Here is an 18,945-nt window from a genome sequence, read left to right as displayed (position 1 = left end):
GGTCACCTACATCAACACCAGTCAAAATGTATGTGGGAGTACCTTTCTCAAACTGTGAAATGCACCGGTGAGTGGATTTATTTGCAATCGGTGTGTTCCCTACAGAAAAGTTTTTGTCATTGCCGAACATACACACGTAACATAAACTTTGATTCGTGATTTTGTCATCGCGACTTTGTGCAGCAGCCAATCAAATGACCCGCGCATATTGATTACATACGATGATTTTTTCGGCGAGTTTGCCCACGGGTGGTGAGTAAAAAGACGAGATCACCCCTGAGTATCCGACGATGATACTTCATATAAGAGTTGAAACTCGTATCTGTTCGGTTGCAACTCGAGTAGCCCGAGTTCGTACTCGTGTACGGACCGAAGCTGACTTGTGTAACACGGCTGTTCGCAGTGGCGTGGCTGTCATTGATTCCGAAACACCCGGGCGTACCCATCATTTTTATACGCCCGTCTCTCAGTATGGCACAGCGATGTTTGTACATCCGTCCGCTCGGTGTTTCCTATCTCTAGTTTCATTTCTCTGTCAGATAGCAAGCTAAAACTTGCTATGTAGCTTCTTTGTGGATCATTCTAGATCATTTCGACATGTCTTGCAGGAGTTTTGCCCCTTTATTTGAACATTATTACTACAGGGAGGGTAGATTATTTGTCCAGCGAACTCCTCCCACAATTTCCAAGTGAGGACCATCTTCTTTTACAAAGTGTTTGCACGAGTATTGAAGATGTGCATGTGACAAGGATCTTTACCCCACCCCCCCACCCCCCCAATTTTTGAGAAAAATACATGTTGTTGAACTTTGTCCGTTTTGAGAAAATATATCAAATAAAAGCCATGGTTTGTCTGTTTAACTCCTCTCATAGTATAGAAGCTATAGTCTTTGTAGATAACTTAAAGATATGCATAGTGCAAAGATTTCAAGTCTCAACAATTTTAAATTTCTTTGATGTTTTAAATATTTAGAGGTTGTTGGTCAAATTTGGGGAGATATTTTAGTCACAGAACTCTTGGTTTGTCTATCTACCTCCTGTCACAGATTTTAATCTGGGAACCTTTTATTCATACAATACAAAGAAAGTATGTCACAGCCTAATGATGGCTGGTACTACCTGCAGTAAAGTACTACAAATTATCGCTTAAGAAAAACTCCCTATAAACTATAAAAACATTTTATGTACCATTTGCGGTACTCCAGTTAGTAAATATCATGGTCATAGATAGTCCGATAGTTTCAACACCGCTTTGTATTCGGTATTAAAAGCATATCTGTGCCATATTAAACGGCATTTTGTTTGATGTTAAAAACCAGACCAAAGATTTGTCAATATTATAAACTATGGAAAATAATACGATTTGATAATTTGACAAATCATTTCCGGGTATTAAAGCAGACTGGTCTACTGGATGTAAGAAGAAACTGATTTTCTTGTGCATATTTCTGAAGAGTTACGTTTATGGTGGTTATGCGCAAGCGCGCGAAAAAAATATCATTTGAAACATCATGGGAGTTTTGTTACTGAATGGCGATTTCTTGTTAAACATCTTTAACTCCCATTTTATTGCTCAAAATGGTTCCCTCTACCCTGTTTCCGCCTGTCTATATCGCTAAATTTGCCCCGTCAACAGCCTGTAGGCCAGTTTTCATTTAGCTGCAGAACTGTATCAAAAATTCCTAATATAGTTTCCTACTATACCTGTATCCAAACATACCTTCAAATATAAATACCCATGTCTAGGAACAGAACAAGAGACCCAGAGGTTTTATCGCTCACCTGAGTATTAGATAAAAATAGATATCACTAACCCCAAGGGCTATAAAATCAATAATCATTTTCTAATTTGCATATCTTAGCTAATTAAATTTTAATATACATCAGCAGTATAGAAAACCACAAATGTCTCTGAAATAAACCATGCTGATGAAACATGTACATTATACGATGGGAAATATATAACAGAGATTAGCAACTTCCCCCAAGTCTCGTGAATATCTCGCGGTCCCTGCTTTTCGGTAAAGTTGCATACCCTGATGAGCGTAATACATCTTGATTACGAAAGATATAAAGTTCAGACATTCCAAATCCTACAACGAAAACATTCAAAATAAACTGTACAATATTTTAGATGTTTCACTTCAAAGTAAAATGAAAATGAAGTCACATGACTCAAACTCGGCAAAATTGGCGAGATTTCAACAAATAGCTGATTTGACTGCCTGTAACCGTATATTTGATGATCATCAAATCATTTCAAAACTTCATATGTTCGATTCCAATTCATGATAGGAGTGAAATAAACTTAAGGAAGTTAGCTCCTGAGCTTTTGAGTACAACTGCGCAGGATGCTACAACTATCATTAGTAAGTATTCACTGGTTCAATACTGATCCCATTGGTGCAAATATATTACATATCTATTGATGAACCCTATCGAGTAGAAATTTTTTGTGTCAATTCAAATTTTGATAGGGTTTGACAGGGACTATATTTTGTTGCGGAAGGATTCACCAATCAAAAAGTTCTAATTCTGCATGTTATTTCAGTTTCTGTTTCATCCAATGTATCGTCTATTTTTATACCCCTATACGTGTATTTCAGTTTTATAATTTATGATACAGGTAGTTGAGACTTGGAACTAGTTCAAATGTTGTAATTTATCAACTTAATTGGTATATTTTTCCAAACAGAACACCGATTCTTAATAAAGTTTTAATTAATTTACTCGAAATTTTGTATAAAAATTCAGTATTTTCGCCAATAATTCAAAAAATTTATCTCCAACCCCCACTTTTTTAGTTGCATTTTAAATTGGAAGACCAGACTTTGAAAATTATGTAAAATTTTAGAAATTGATATCATTCCTAATATGTCCTTTTAAACTCTCAATTTTGATATCATGAAGTTTTTCGTATCTCAAGTGCAAAAAGGTCATTATTTATTTCCTTTACTAATATTAATTTCTTTTTTCATCTGTAGTGTTAGAGGACATGATTATGTATCTATTTTATGAATTGATTGATTTGTGTTACTTATGTTGTGTTAACACTAACAGAAAAATCAAGTTTAATTGAATAAATTTTAAGTGCAAAAAGGTCATGTTTAGAACGCTATAGCTCAATAAGAAGCGTTGCGACCCCAGTTTTTCTTTTTAAATTTTCTCCTTCAATGTAGAAATCAAAACTATACTTCCCAATAAATTGACATTACTCCAAATGTCAGGTGCGAACCTCTTTAAATTAGCATAAATTCATGAAACTAATAAATAGGAATTAACAATTTATAGGTATGACCGTTGTTATATAGTAGATCTTCCCCCCGGAAATGTGACTATATAGTAGATCTTCCCCCTTTTTATAGCCAGATAACCCCCCAGGAAAACCTACTATACAGTAGACCCCCCTCCCTTTTTTCATTCCGATTACGTTTACGGCGGACCATTCCCATACATATTCTTTCCATTCTGAAATTAATCCTTTTCTTTATATCCTAAATGGAATTAATTTCCGACTTCCCCTGATTGGGATTTTTGGAAATATTCATTATTCAACAAACATTTCATTCAGTCGAATGTTATGTAAAAAATCATATATTTAGAATCTAAATTCAGAATATTTCGTGCTTGTAAAACAGCACCTATTTAGGCAACTCAGAATTAGTTAGTTAAACAAATAGGTATTTATCGTACGAGAAACCAAAATTGTCTCTCTCCATTTGATTAACACAAAAACCTTTTTATACAGATAGGGCCTAGTGAAGTAAAATTTAAATTCTACAACTCTGTTGATTTTATACCCCCGATTCCAAATTGCCGCTACTAAGGAATCAACTCGCCCTCTCGCTAGACATGATTCTTAACACCTCATTGGGAGAAAGTGGGATTTTTCAATTGAATTAGAGGTTTTTGAGAGGAATCCTCCAACTGTCCTCGGGTCATTGGTGGATTAATAGATATGAACATGTTATCGATATAATCGTAACTATTCAAGGCGGTGCAACTCCCAGCTCTACTGTCAGTACTTTGATTTAAACATATTCGTTTACAAAATTTCTCCACAGATGAATTTATTTTGAATCTGACAGATGGACAACGTCATCGTACTTTATTCCCACACGAAGAATATTCTGGAAAAGTTTTGATTTTTAACAAGCACTCCTAAAACTTTTTAGCTCACCTGAGCTGAAAGCTTAACTATTATTCATTTTGCCATCTCAATTTATTACATGTGCATATTCATACATGTATATTACATATATCTGCTATCCTAAAAGATTCTAGATTGAAAACGAATACTCGGGGTAATATTTCGTCCATTTTGTATTAAAACCTGTTGCGCAGTAACAACCCCCCCCCCCTGGAATTTTGAAATTTCAATTTTTTACTATATATTTCCACCCCAAAAATGTTTTTCAAAAGATTTTCATTTTTTGTTTAAACCCCTATGGTACATGTATAATGATAAAATAAAATTTCAAAATAAACACATATTTTGCAAGCAATTATATGACAAAGGGTTTCATATAACAAATGATTTATTAGATAAGCAAGGCAACTATCAGCTACCAGAGTATCACAAATGATTACTCAATTCAGATTCCATTTACTACATACGAGGGATTGAAACAAGCTATTGTGCACTCCATGCCAAATAGCAAACTGCTTATACATTATACAACTTTTCAAAAATCAACCTGAATTCATTAAAATTCTATGCAAATACCAAAAAAAGGCTCTAGAAATAGTTATGACTATTTAATATCAAAATCACAGCATCGACCTATTTGCGAAAACAAATGGGTTAATGATTTAAATTTGCAATTAGATTTAAATTGGAAACATGCATATACAAACATCAAATCCGTAACAAAAGATTCAGGACTGATATGGTTCAACTATATAATCATTCATAGAATATTATGTACTAACAAACTCCTACATATGTCAACAAGAGTACCGTAAACCGTACATAATACGCCCGTGAGAAGGTTATATATGGGTTAATCTATAAATCTATGAATCATAGGTTTGAATATTATACAGAATATGAACTTTTAATGTAACAGAAAATGTACTTTTGCAAGAGTTTATGTAAATTCTATTACAACAGTTCAAAATATAATGAGGTATAAAAAATTTATTGCATAATAGTAATGTTTAATAATCTGTAATATACACATAATTTAAGATAAAAGGTAGTATCAGTCATCATGAAATGGAAGAAAATCTAACTTTTAATTTTCTCATACATTGTAGAAAACCGAAAATCCTTTTCACATCCACATCTTCAATACCCATACAAACCCTCCACAAAATAAGAAGGTCCTCACTTGATAACTGTGGAAGGAGTTAGGTGGACAAATTATGTACCCTCCATAGAATATCAATTTCCAAATACACTAAGTTCAACAACCTATAATTTTCTCAAAAATTGTAGAAAATTAAACTCCTTGCCACATGCACATCTTCAATACCCATCTAAACACTCTACAAAATAAGAAGGCCCTTACTTGAAAACTGTGGAGGAGTTAGGCGGACAAATTATATACTCTCCATATAATATTAATTTACAAATAAAGGAAAAAACTCCTGCAAAAGAAGTCGAAATGGATCAAAATTGCGATATAATCTAGAGTGACCCACAAAGAAGCTACACAGCAAGTTTCAGCGTGGTATGTGGAAGAGAAATGAAAATAGAAACAGAAAACCTCGAACGGACGGACGGATGGACGGACGGACGGACGTACAGACATCGCTGTACCATAATACGTCCCGTCTTCAGACGGGCGTATAAAAATTAAAACGTCTCCTCTGTGCACTAGAACCAGAAACAATTAAGCATATCTTTTTTATTGTCTTTCTGTCTCTACACTGTGGACAAAATTATCAGATTGGATTTTTCAAAAATCTGGTAAAAGAATGGGATTTAATGTACAAACTGTTATTTTTGGTTTTCCAGAAAAAGAACACATGGTTTTAAACTTTATAATCCTCTTAGTAAAGAGATACATATTCCAATATTCAAGAAAGAATGTCAATATTGTTTTTGATGATGTTTTGAAATGTTTATATGATTACTACATTTTGGAGGAAACATTACAGATCAAATATTTTACAAAAAGAAATGATCTAAATGGAAATGTCTTTTCAATGAATGATAACAGCATTTCTTCTTCTTTTTTTAACAATAAGTACTAGAATATACATGTAATTGTCTATATCGCTTACTTTAATCTGTATGAGAGTGTGAGTAAAAGGTGTATATGTAATTGTGTTGAATATGATGATAACAATAAAAAAAAAAAATGTTGGACCCCCTGGGAAAATTGGGTCTAAACCTTAACAATGTGGACCCCCCTGGAAATATTGCCTGGATCCACCCCTGGTTTAGATTGGTTTCGTTTCGTTTCATTCCCACTTAGGCCTAGGCTCGTTTCGATTTCGTTTCGTAATTTTGAAGGTGCCCTAATTATCAACAAAAAATGTCAAAAGAACGGCCTCAAACCATTTGTTTCATCTAAACATTCGAAGAAAACATGTTTTAGACAATAATAATAATGCATAGTACATTCATTATTTCAAAACATTGGAAATGAATCCTCGTGAGAATATAAAAGGTACGTAAAACGACATCTTCGCTAGCCAAATGTTTAGGATTCGCTCCGCTTCTCCATAAATTTTAATTTATTATCAATATTCAATCGTAACTACTTGGCCATTTCCGCGAACGAAAGGCCGAGCGTGTTCCGATTGTATTGATATTTGAATGATTTGCATATTGCGTTACTCTCAGAGCGCAGCCATTTCTAAACAACGAGCGCAGCCATTTCTACAATCGGAACACGCTTGGCCTTTAAAAAAAAACGTTCGCGGAAATGGCCGAGTAGTTACGATTGCCATTTTAAAGCAACTTTCAATCGGAACACGCTCGGCCTTTTATTTTTCGTTCGCGGAAATGGCCGAGTAGTTACGATTGAGCAACTTTTAAACAGTAGCTGAAACACTCATTTTCATTGGATAAGCATGATGTAATCCAAACAGGGTTGTTTTCTCCATCCGCTAGAGGGCGCCACTGAAAGGTACGAACATCGCACTAAATCTGCCAAGGGTTTGTAGAGAAGCGGAGCGGATCGTAAACCCTTGGCTAGTAAAGATGGTAAAACGATGGTACATACAATCTTTCTTTTTACATAATGCCTTTTGTTTCGTAGTTCAGATTTTGCGTTACCACGGTTATCAGGAAACCTTTCCTCTCTTTATTTTTGTTCTTACTTATAAGTTTTTCTTAATACATGAACAAATTCTTTGCTAAGAAACACTGCTACTTCACAAACGATGTGTTGAAATAGCGCCGTTGAAACGCACTGTTACTTACAACTTGCGTACATCCATACCGACCGCTCCGTGGAGGCCCGTAAAATTTGTCCATTCATGATCAAAAATTCAAATAATTTTATGCGCTTTTCATCAAATGTGTTCAAACATGGATATAACATTAGAAATACCAACAAATCAAATTGATATTGTACATGTACTCACTAAACTGTACTCGAAAATACAAATATCCTACTCTTGCTCATGTTTTCAATGAGAATGAAAATTACAATTGTGAACTAGCTACTTCTCTCTCTCTCTCTCTCTCTCTCTCTCTCTCTCTCTCTCTCTCTGGGTGGGTGTGGGTGTTTGCTTATACATGTGTACTATGGGATGGATTTAATTTTTAAAAAAATATAATTTCGTATGTTTTATACTTTCTCAGTAATACCGTAAAGCGTATCTCTAAAATTTGTCTCTGAAAATACATGTGGATGTATCCTGGTATCTACATCCAAACTCTCAGCAACATACACTTTTCGATACTCAGATCTATATGCAATATCAATATATTCGTTGTACAAAGCCCGACATTCTTTCCATAGTCTGTTTTCTAAAATCAAAACCAAAAAACGTGAGGGCCGGGGTAGCACTGCTATAGGGGAAGATCTACTATATAGTAAACACGATGAGATAAAAATAAAAATATTGACAAATGATGATAGCAGTCAGAAAATTATCACAATTCACATATTTCTGACAACTTTCCTTATCACCGTACAAGGTTCCTTCTATAAAAAATGGGTTTCCAGTGAATTTGAATACCTAAAAGCAACTGTGGAAAGCATTACTTTGAGTACATCCCAAACTAAAAAAGACATGGATGAAACTGTGGTTAAGAAAAATGTCACTACTCACCAAACCCATCGGTTCTCCACCTGTGACAAACAGTGATAGTGGTTAAGAAACGTTCTGATTCACAACAAACTCCTTGTCCTCCCAACAGTGACCACTCAAGCTCAGAATGGAATGAAATCCTGTCTACACCTATGAACTATAAAAAATAAAGCCGCTCCACGACTTCTGTTACCAAAATCATTAACAGAAAGTTATGAAACACCAATTGAGCAAGCACCGTACATACAAAATCTCGAGTCCAACTTATGCTCAGTGCTAAAAAAAAAAAACGTTGAAGAAAAACTAGATAATTTAACTCTAACTGTGAGCTCACTACAGAGTCATAAAACTAGATAATTTAACTCTAACTGTGAGCTCACTACAGAGTCATAAAAACTAGATAATTTAATTCTAACTGTGAGCTCACTACAGAGTCAAATTATGACCCTTACTGATCACAAATCTGATGGAAACCATGGGTGAGTGTATTAGATCAAAACATGATGAAAATAGGCTTCTGGTCAACGAACTGATGAGAGACAATCAGGAAAACAAGTTACTGGCCCAGGAAATGATGCAAGTTCATCAGGAAATCAAAGATCTTGCTTCTGAAAACAAATCGCTGTTGTTGGATTTGACAAAACATGAGAATGATATTCCAAAGATACAAGGACAGCCAGATCAAGTTTCTGAAAGCACAGTCCTATTGACAAAACAAAGGAATGACCTACTCAAGGTACAACCACTTACGACAGATGTAGATATACCCCACAAAAGACAACCAGAAAGAAAACTGACTGGAATGAAACAGAAACAAATTAGTACCCAAAAAGATGACAACACCGAAGTGAAACACCTGAATATACTTACCAGAAACCGGTACGAAGCTTTGAGTGACTCACTAGAAACCACAGAAAATAACGTAGCTCAAGAATCATCTCAAGACCTACCAACAGAAATGATAATGGACTCACACGGAAACGGACTTGATCCAAAATGGATTTATAAAAACAATCCATAAAAATTACAGTTCTTGGTAATGGAAAAAAGAACATTAGTGGAGCTATGGAGCATATGAAAAAATGCATACAAACACCAAAACACCTCATAATTGGTGTTGGGGGTAATGACCTATCAAATGAAAACCCAGAAACTGTCATCAAAAGATTTAGCAAGCTTGTGGAATCTGCACCCCAAAACTGTTACCTGCACATTTTGCCACTCTTCAAAAGGATAGGAGAAATGGAATACAACAGAAAAGTAGATGAAGTAAACAAACACTTGAACGACGTGTGTGAAAATAGAACACAAATTTGCATTTTCTTTGTAGGGGAAAATAAGATCCTGGATCATGGAGGAAACTATACCAGAGATGGAATTCATTTCTCAAATACTGGTAGGAAAAACCTCGTATCAACCATCAAAGGACACTTAATCCCTTTCTTGGTATGAAACCTTATGACCAATACAGAAAACCAGTATACAGACAAGAGAGACAACCCAGATCGAACCCACGTCATAACCACAACCCCGGCTTACCCCATATCAGAGATTTAGTAAAGCAACTTTCATATCTGGTATAAATTGTCAGTATTGAGGTAAGCTACTGACAAACAAGTTGATGGTACAGGGATTTCAACAGTCTCGATTGAAGTCAGCATTTCGCAAATTCTATGGTCGTTATAACGATCTACTTCCTCAGTACAACCTCGCATTGGGTCAAATGCTGTCTGACGTGTTTCATACCGATTTTTAAGCCGTTCTTGGCACACTGATTTTGACTGCGGATAACTCCGTTTACCTGATCAGGATATAGGGCTCACGGCGGGTGTGACCGGTCAACAGGGGATGCTTACTCCTCCTAGGCACCTGATCCCACCTCTGGTGTGTCCAGGGGTCCGTGTTTGCCCAACTATCTATTTTGTATTGCTTATAGGAGTTATGAGATTGATCACTGTTCGTGATCTTCACCTTGCATTGATAAAAACTACATGTATTATATCTAGTCAGAAGGTCTTTATTGTCATACCCTCACTTGATATATTGTAGTATCTTCTTGGAAGAATGCCACTACCTGGATACATGTAAATTATATGACCTCATATATTCAATGTGCAAAACTTATATTGTATCTATATCACATGTACAGCTACTAAGTGTGAAATTCTTCTGTTTTCTTCTAAGAATACTGCTACATCTATATATATTGTGCACATAACATATATACATGTGATTGCGCCCATGACAAAAGGGCCCTTATGGCAATTTTTACCCATTTTCACTTTTTAGCAGATTCTGATAGATAATAGGTAGATGATTCAAAATATGTAATTTTATAGCCCTCTTTCACTTCTAAGACGTATTTTTCTGCGTTTGAAGCACTTATATATTCTATAGCATCAGCGTAACGTCATGACGTTCTTGGCGTCATTCCATAGAACAACATTTAATCTGAAATAAACAAGGTGTTTTAAGTCTTAATTTCATTTCCTTAATTGTTTGTGTGTGTATTGTGTGAAAAAAAGAAGCTCAAATGTTTAGGCACTTTTAATGGGTTTAAATGGAAATAAATTTCACCACTTTCATGTGATACTCACGACTTTAAGGAAAATTAGCTTTTCACTGTTTTAGTTTTTAAAAAAAAACCAAAAACATGAAATATACCGTATTTTGCCGAATAAAGTACGCATTGCTATTTGATACGCACCCCCTTTTTGAGTCTGAAAATTGAGGAAGAATCGCAGCTCGTGTGTATAATACGCGGCAAAAATTCTTACCAATCTTGATTTTATTATTTGCGATTAATTTCACTAGAATTCTATGTGGAAATAATGTAAGTCCTCAATACAGCGGAGCTACATTTTAAGAAATGGCAATCATGCCTTATAGCGGTAATCTTCACTGAGTATCTTCTGGGAGAAATGTAGATTTCAGTAAAGCACGAGATTTTGTAGCATTTCTATTAAAAATTTAACAAACTATATATTTTCTTCGTTTAAACTTCAAATCATATAGCCGACGTTATATACATAAATTCAAAATATTGAATGGGCATTCAATGTGTTGTAATTGACAAACTACCGAAGCTGCGAAAAATGATCTACAAAGGTGCAGTATACATGTATCAACCCCACTCGGTAATTATCAAAATGATGATAATCAAAGCCAAAAGTTTAATTGGTGCCGTAAACAATTAATGCTCTGTCTGTAAAGAAAAAATTAAATGGTAGTGAAACGGGGAATTCAAACATAACTGCATTTAAGATGGGTAAATTACGTCACTCGTTTACTGCGAAAGTAAAGTTAAAAGTAATCGAATTTGCCCAAACCCACGGAAATCGTGCAGCATGCAGAAAGCCATGCAACAGAGAGAAAACTTACGACATCTACCCTTAGGGGTCAAGTGGAAAAAAACATGCACATCTCTCTCTCTCTCTCTCTCTCTCTCTCTCTCTCTCACACACACACACACGCAGACACAACATACATTAACATGTAAAATGTACCAAACGAACACATTATAACTTCTCACCTACAACTGAACACTTTTAAATATCCTGATATTTTTGTAAGAAATTCACTACATGGTACTCAAAACATTTGTAAAACATATCGCTTTATTCACTCTAGCTTCTTGGATTTTAGCTTATGAAGTGAACACCTCACCGATGCACTCTCTAGTGAGCACTTTTATTTACACACGGTCAATTAAACACTCTAAAAAACAAACCCTCTGACACACACGGTCAATTAAACACCCTGAGTGACACATGGGCAATTAAATACTCTGACACACACAGATAATTAAACATCCTGACGCATACTGGTACATGTAATCAAACACTCTGACACACACGTCAGATAATTAAACACCCACAGATAATTAAGCATCCTGACGCATACTGGTACATGTAATCAAACACTCTGACACACACGTCAGATAATTAAACACCCTGACGCATACTGGTACATGTAATTAAACACTCTGACACACACGGGCAATTAAACACTCTGACACACGGGCAATTAAACACTCTGACACACACGGGCAATTAAACACTATGACACACACGGGTAATTAAACACCTTGACACACACGGGTAATTAAACACTCTGACGCACATGAGTAATTAAACACTCTGACACACACGGGTAATTAAACATTCTTTAACAAACCACTCTGGTGCAGAAAACAACTAGGACACCCCCCCCCCCAAAAAAAAAAAACAAAGAACAAAACCCCACCTAATGAAACTTGACCGACATACACAGTCTAACAAACAAGTAGCACACGAAGACAGTCTTACAAATGAGAAAAATATTGCCAAAGTATGTTTTATTATCGATATCGTTGATAGTCAATGTATTGTCAACAGTCTTCAAAGGGGGTAAATATTAAACGAGTATCAAAATCATTTTTTTCTTTTCTTTTCTTTCTATTTTTTTCTTTTTTCTTTTTTTTTGGTTGTGTTTTATCATTATTTTTCTTTTTGTAGTTGTCTTTTTTTCTTCAAAAAATCAATTTCTCTATTTTCAGTGAGTATTTGTTTTCGATATCTTAAATCAATGCTTCCTGAATTATATTCTAAAAACTAGCCACGTAGAACCAGGGTGGAGGTAGGGAGGGGAAGGTGTCCTATTTTTTGATAAGTTAATCTTTTCTTTGTTTTTACTTACCCCAAATATTTTGCATTCGAAGTTAGGGAATGATAACACGATTTAGGTTTCAATTCTTATACTCATGCATTTGGGTGGGTTTTTAAAAAAAATATGATTTAATTTTTTTTTTATTTTGCTTGCTTGTCAATAATTATTCAAAATTCCTCTGCGTTCTTTAAATTTCTTTTTTCCCGAACATTCCCGCTAGCTGCCCCCCCCCCCCCCTTTGGAAAATTATAGGCCTAAAATGTGTCAGAAACCGTCAAAAGACCAATGACTGTAAATGTGTTAATAACTTATTCGTCTTCCGAAAACCCTTAATGTCGGCTTCAAATGAATTTATAAGACCGGAAAGAGATATAAATCCTAAATATATGTTACAAAGATTGCACAATCTGACTTCAAATCTGCTAACAGGGGCGGATCCAGGAATCGCGGTAAAAGGGGGCTCACTTTTTTTAGACAGGGGGTGTGGGGCCGTCTTGAGGCCCCTAATGGGTCCAGGGCGACCTTGATGGGAGCTCAGGGGGCGAGCCCCCGGAAGCTCCTGGATTTTACAGTTTTTATGAGGCGTGAAATATGTCTCATATATGTAGTCCTTTTCACTATTTTTTTGTCATTTTTTGATCGGGCGAAATTAATAAAATGACGCAAATTTTAGGTGGTTTTTTTTAAAGAAAAAATGAAGTTCTCCCAATAAAAGTAATTTAATAAATCAAAAGATTTGGTCATTCATTTCTCCGAAAGTGGAAGATATTATTGCTTCTTTTATCGTTTACATTTTTTCTAAACTATTTACCTTAAATTTGAAAATTTTAGTGGGGGCGCGCGCCGGCTGCGCCCCCATTAAATCCGCCACTGGCTAATGTGACATATTTGCATCTGCTAATAATTGTTTAATAAACATGTGACTAGCAAGTGAACTTTTCATATTTGGTTAAATTAACACATCAATTCAGTGTCCAGGGGTCCGTGTTTGCCCAACTAGGCCTATCTATTTAATTGCTTACGGGATTTATGAGATTTATCACTGTTCGATGATTGTTATCTTCACCTTTCATTTTCCTTTGGGGTACCTCAGTAACTAAGTTATTGTCAAAGAGTTATCTCTCTTGTATTTATAAATAGAATTACCAGACGCGCAAATTTTTCATACAGAATCTTCTAAACCCAAAAATATTCAAGTTTTTCATGACTTTTTACTACTCTGTAAATTATGTATAACAAATAATGAATTATGATAGGGTATAACCTAATAAATTGGGGATGTATCACAAATTGTTTGTTCAACATCGACTTGACAGTGTACACATTGCCGCAGCCGAGGCGGATCATAAATTTTTAGAAAGTGGATTAAACTTTTGTATTGAAAATTATGAATTGTTTTTTTTTTTTTTTTTACCTCAGACTCATTCAGGATTAATTGTTCAAAGAAATAAACACAATCTTAGATGAACCTTCATGGAATTGCGCTGCAATATCTGCTGTTACCTACATGTTTTATTTTTGCCGGTCCGCTGCCGAAAGAAACCGTCGCAGAACATTCAGATTCTTAAAATTAAATATCATAAATTCTATCAATATTTCATTCAAACCTATTGTTTCCAAATTGTCTTTTTGGTTTGGTTTAAAGCGTGCATATCTTATAAATATGATTAAATCTAACACGTGGTTTTGAATCATGTGCGTGTACATATGCATCTTTACGTATGGCACTCTAGGCCTACGTAACGTCAAATCTTTGTGACGTTATTTCTTTGTTCTCTTAAATAAGCCATAAGGACCTTTTGTCATGGGCGCAATCATGTATCTATGTCTGTGCTAAGGTTTACATAATCAATGTTAAATTTTTCTACAAATAATATTATACAAGGCCCTAGGTATTGTTAGACATTATATTATGTGCCTAACACACATACATGTAAACATAGATAGATGATAAGTCTAGTCAGTCAAGAGAATTTATGCAATCAAGTACAACATGCTTAACACTGCATACTGGAATATACATAGTTTTAGTAAATCAAAATTTGATGATAATGTTGAATTTTTTAGTTCTTTGTATCACAAATATGATGTTATTTGTTTTTGTGAAACCATGCAGGATTCACCACATAATCTTCCATGATTTGCTACTCCATTTATACTCAATGCTAAAAAGATTAAAAAAGAGAGGCAGAAAATCTGGAGGGCTTATGATATTTGTGAAAAAAGATATTTACAAACACTTTACAAAAGTAAAGGAATTTGATAACTCCATTTGGATAAAACTAGACAATGTAAAATTTTCAGACTGTAGATCACGGGCTATATATTTATAATTTTGCTATGTGAAACCATACAAATCAAAATACTTGTCTGAAAATGTGTTTTCTCAAATTACTACTGAAGTTTCCTACTTTCAGTCTCTTGGAGAAGTATTGATAAGTGGCGACTTCAATGCACGCACAGGGGATCTACCTGATTTTATTCCATATGATTCGGTAACAGAAACATTTTCTGATTGCCCCCTACCTCCAGATTATTCACCTGATTCTATGTTACCACGCAATAACACTGATAATCATATCAATCTACATGGTGAACTCTTAACTACTCCTTGTAAAACCTTAAACCTTAGAATTCTTAATGGAAGATTCCTGGGTGATTGTCTTGGGTATTGTACATTTTATAATTTTAATGGTTCTAGTTGTATAGACTATATGTTGGCTACCAGTCATGTTTTACATAATGTGATGTATTTTAGTGTTTTACCACCTACGGAATTGTCAGATCATAGTATTATATGTACTAGGCTCAAATGTTGTCCCTTTGATTATCCACTCATATGTGAACCAAAGATTATATGCAGATCTAGTTCTTTGAAAGGACAATATATTTGGTCTGATCAATGTAAACTTGCTTATCAAACAGCTTTAGTTGATGTAGAGAGCACTAACTGCCTAGTTGAACTTGAAAACAGCCTTATTAGTGAAAACAGCAGTATTAATGAAATTAACAATAAATTAACTCATATATATGTAACAGCTGCATCTAAAACTCTTCTTTTTAAACCATCAATAAATAAGCATAAGAAAAACAAACCTAAACCAAAACCATGGATGTCTAATGATATAACTCAATTAAGGAGAGAGGTCCAAAGACTTGGAAGAAGAGTGCAGAGCAAACCAAAAGATTGTAATATTCTACATGCTTTCAAAAATGCCAAACGACAATTTAACATTATGAGAAAGAAATCAAAACATGAATTTTATAAAATAATCACTGACAAAATTGATAACTTGAATCAGAATAACTCAAAAGATTTCTGGAAAATTTTAAAGAAAAATAAAATGTACTTAAACTCCAATTCTTCTTCCCCAAGTCGTCACATGTTTGTGGATCACTATGAAAACTTATTATGCTCTAAGGGAAATAATGCCTATGAAGATATAGTTGACTCTGATATACAAAACCTTAATCCCCTTGATTATCCTTTTACATACAGTGAAGTTAAATTTGGTATTAAAAATCTAAAATGTGACCAGGACAAGACTTGATACTCAATGAATTTATTAAAAGTAGTTCAAATATACCTTTATCTGTAATAACAAAACTTTTTAATGAAATTCTTCTTTCTGGGGAAATACCCGATGACTGGAATCTAGTACAAATATCTTCCATTTATAAATCTGGGGACCTATGTAACTCAACCAACTATAGAGGACTAAGTGTTACTAGCTGTATGGGTAAACTTTTTAATGGGCTCCTACATTACCGCCTAAACTCATACTTAGAAACAAATAAACTACTTAGTAACTACCAATTTGGATTCAGGAGGAATCATCGCACTACAGATAACATATTTATCTTAAAAACTCTTATTAACAAATATTTAAAACACAAGAAACAAAACATATATGCATGTTTTGTTGATTTCACCAAAGCTTTTGATACAATTGATAGAACTTCTTTGTTAACTAAACTATACAAAAAGGGTGTAGGTGGGAAATTTTACAATCTCATAACACATATGTATTCAAACACTAAATGTTGCTGCAAAGACGAATCTAGATATAGTGAACCATTTGTGGCTACGCGTGGGGTTAAGCAAGGCGATAACCTTTCCCCTACTCTTTTTAATATATTTATTGATGATTTCTACTCACAACTTATGGATATTAACACAAACCCACCTAGACTTCAAAATGTTGAAGTTGGTCATTTATTTTTTGCAGATGCCTTAATTCTCCTCTCAACTACAAAACAAGGCCTTCAAACTTCGATAAACTGTCTTTCAGAATATTGCATGAAGGAAAAATTAACTGTTAACCTTAATAAAACTAATACAATGATTTTCTCAAATAAGAAAATTGACACAGCCCAACACTATTTTTTATTATAATCACTCAATAATTCATCTTACATATGAATATAAATATTTGGGAATTATTTTCAGTTGTAATGGTAAACTTAAATATGCAGCTGAACAGCTAGCTGACCGTGCACGGAAAGCTTTTTATGCAATTAAACATTCCTTGCCCTTTTAGGATGAATTATCTGTAAAAACTCTTTTAAAACTTTATTCTGCTCTTATTGAACCTATCATCTTATATGGTTCTTAAATTTGGATTTCAGACTTAAATATTAACGTTAAGAATTGTAACCAACTACCCTTTGAAAAAATACAGCACTTAATATTTAAAGACATTTTGGGTGTACAGAAAAAAGCTTCAAATTTAGCCATCAAATATGAACTAGGAACATTCCCCATCTGCTTTAAAGCTTTCCTCTCTATGTTCAAATTTTACAAAAGACTAAAAAGCTATGATGATGAAAATGGTATTAAAAATCCAATATTTATGGCTGCTATACTGGATAACCTTTATAATACTGGCATACAGGAAAATTGGCAAGGACAAATAATAAAGTTAAGAAATAAGCTAAATCTTCCATCATTGGATATTGATAAAAGCACATTTTACAATTACATGAAGAATTACTATATTGATAATATTAACATGTAACTGCAAAATACTGAATTCTCTAAACGTGGAAAATTGCTATTTCACAGTAAAATTAGAAAGAACTATGAATTACAAGACTATTTGAAATTTCCAATTGCGAAAGTAGTACGCTCTAGATTAACAAAACTAAGAATATCTGCCCACCTTTTAGAAATTGAACCTGGTAGATATTCAAAACCATGTATTCCAAAAGAATGTCGTTTTTGTCAGTTTTGTAAAACTACTGTTGAAGATGAGTTACATTTTTTATATGACTGCTTCATGTATAAAGATATAAGAAAGAAATATTACCCTTTGAACATCTACAATTCAGACGATGATATATCAAAGGAAAACCAGTGTAAAGTACTATGCAACCCTGTCAATGTAGTTCATGCTAGAAGGTTTTGAGAATTTTTACATGAATGTTTTGAATTGCGCACCAAAAGTAGAATGCTATAACTACATTTAATTTATGTAATATGCAATACTAAATTGCATACATAGTCTAATATCACAGGTACATATCAAATATATACTTGTATTTACATATACATGTACATGTATGTAAATGAACTGTTAGTAATTAGTTTATTGTCATTATATATCTTATATTGTGTAACATGATTGTATGCCAACATGCTTGGTGAATCAATAAATAATTGAAATTGAAATATACATTTCTGTATACTAAACCGCCTTCGGCGGCACACATTTTAGCGTCATATTTTGGGGACCGTATACTAGAAGTGTCCCAAATAGGAGAAATATTTCAAGCCCCATAAAATCTGTAAAATCCAAGAGCTTGCGGGGGCTTCGCCCCTTGGACCCCCACCAGGGCTGGGTCCACTGCCTCATAAAGTGGCGCCCCACCGTAACCGCAATTCCTGGATCCGCCCCTGATACCCCCACCCCCCTCCCCCTCCCCCATTAGGGTTTGTCCTTGACCCACTGGAAGCCTCAAAGGCGATACGCCAGACCCGGACGACTTTCGCTAGCTGTTCACTGAGTCGCTTGAAAAATAAACCAGTGCTTACCGTTTAGATGTGAAATAAAAATAATCATTAAATTTTCGGGAATAATATTC

Source organism: Ostrea edulis, chromosome 6, assembly GCF_947568905.1.
Source record: "Ostrea edulis chromosome 6, xbOstEdul1.1, whole genome shotgun sequence".
Taxonomy (NCBI): domain Eukaryota; kingdom Metazoa; phylum Mollusca; class Bivalvia; order Ostreida; family Ostreidae; genus Ostrea; species Ostrea edulis.
This window is presented reverse-complemented; position numbering follows the sequence as displayed.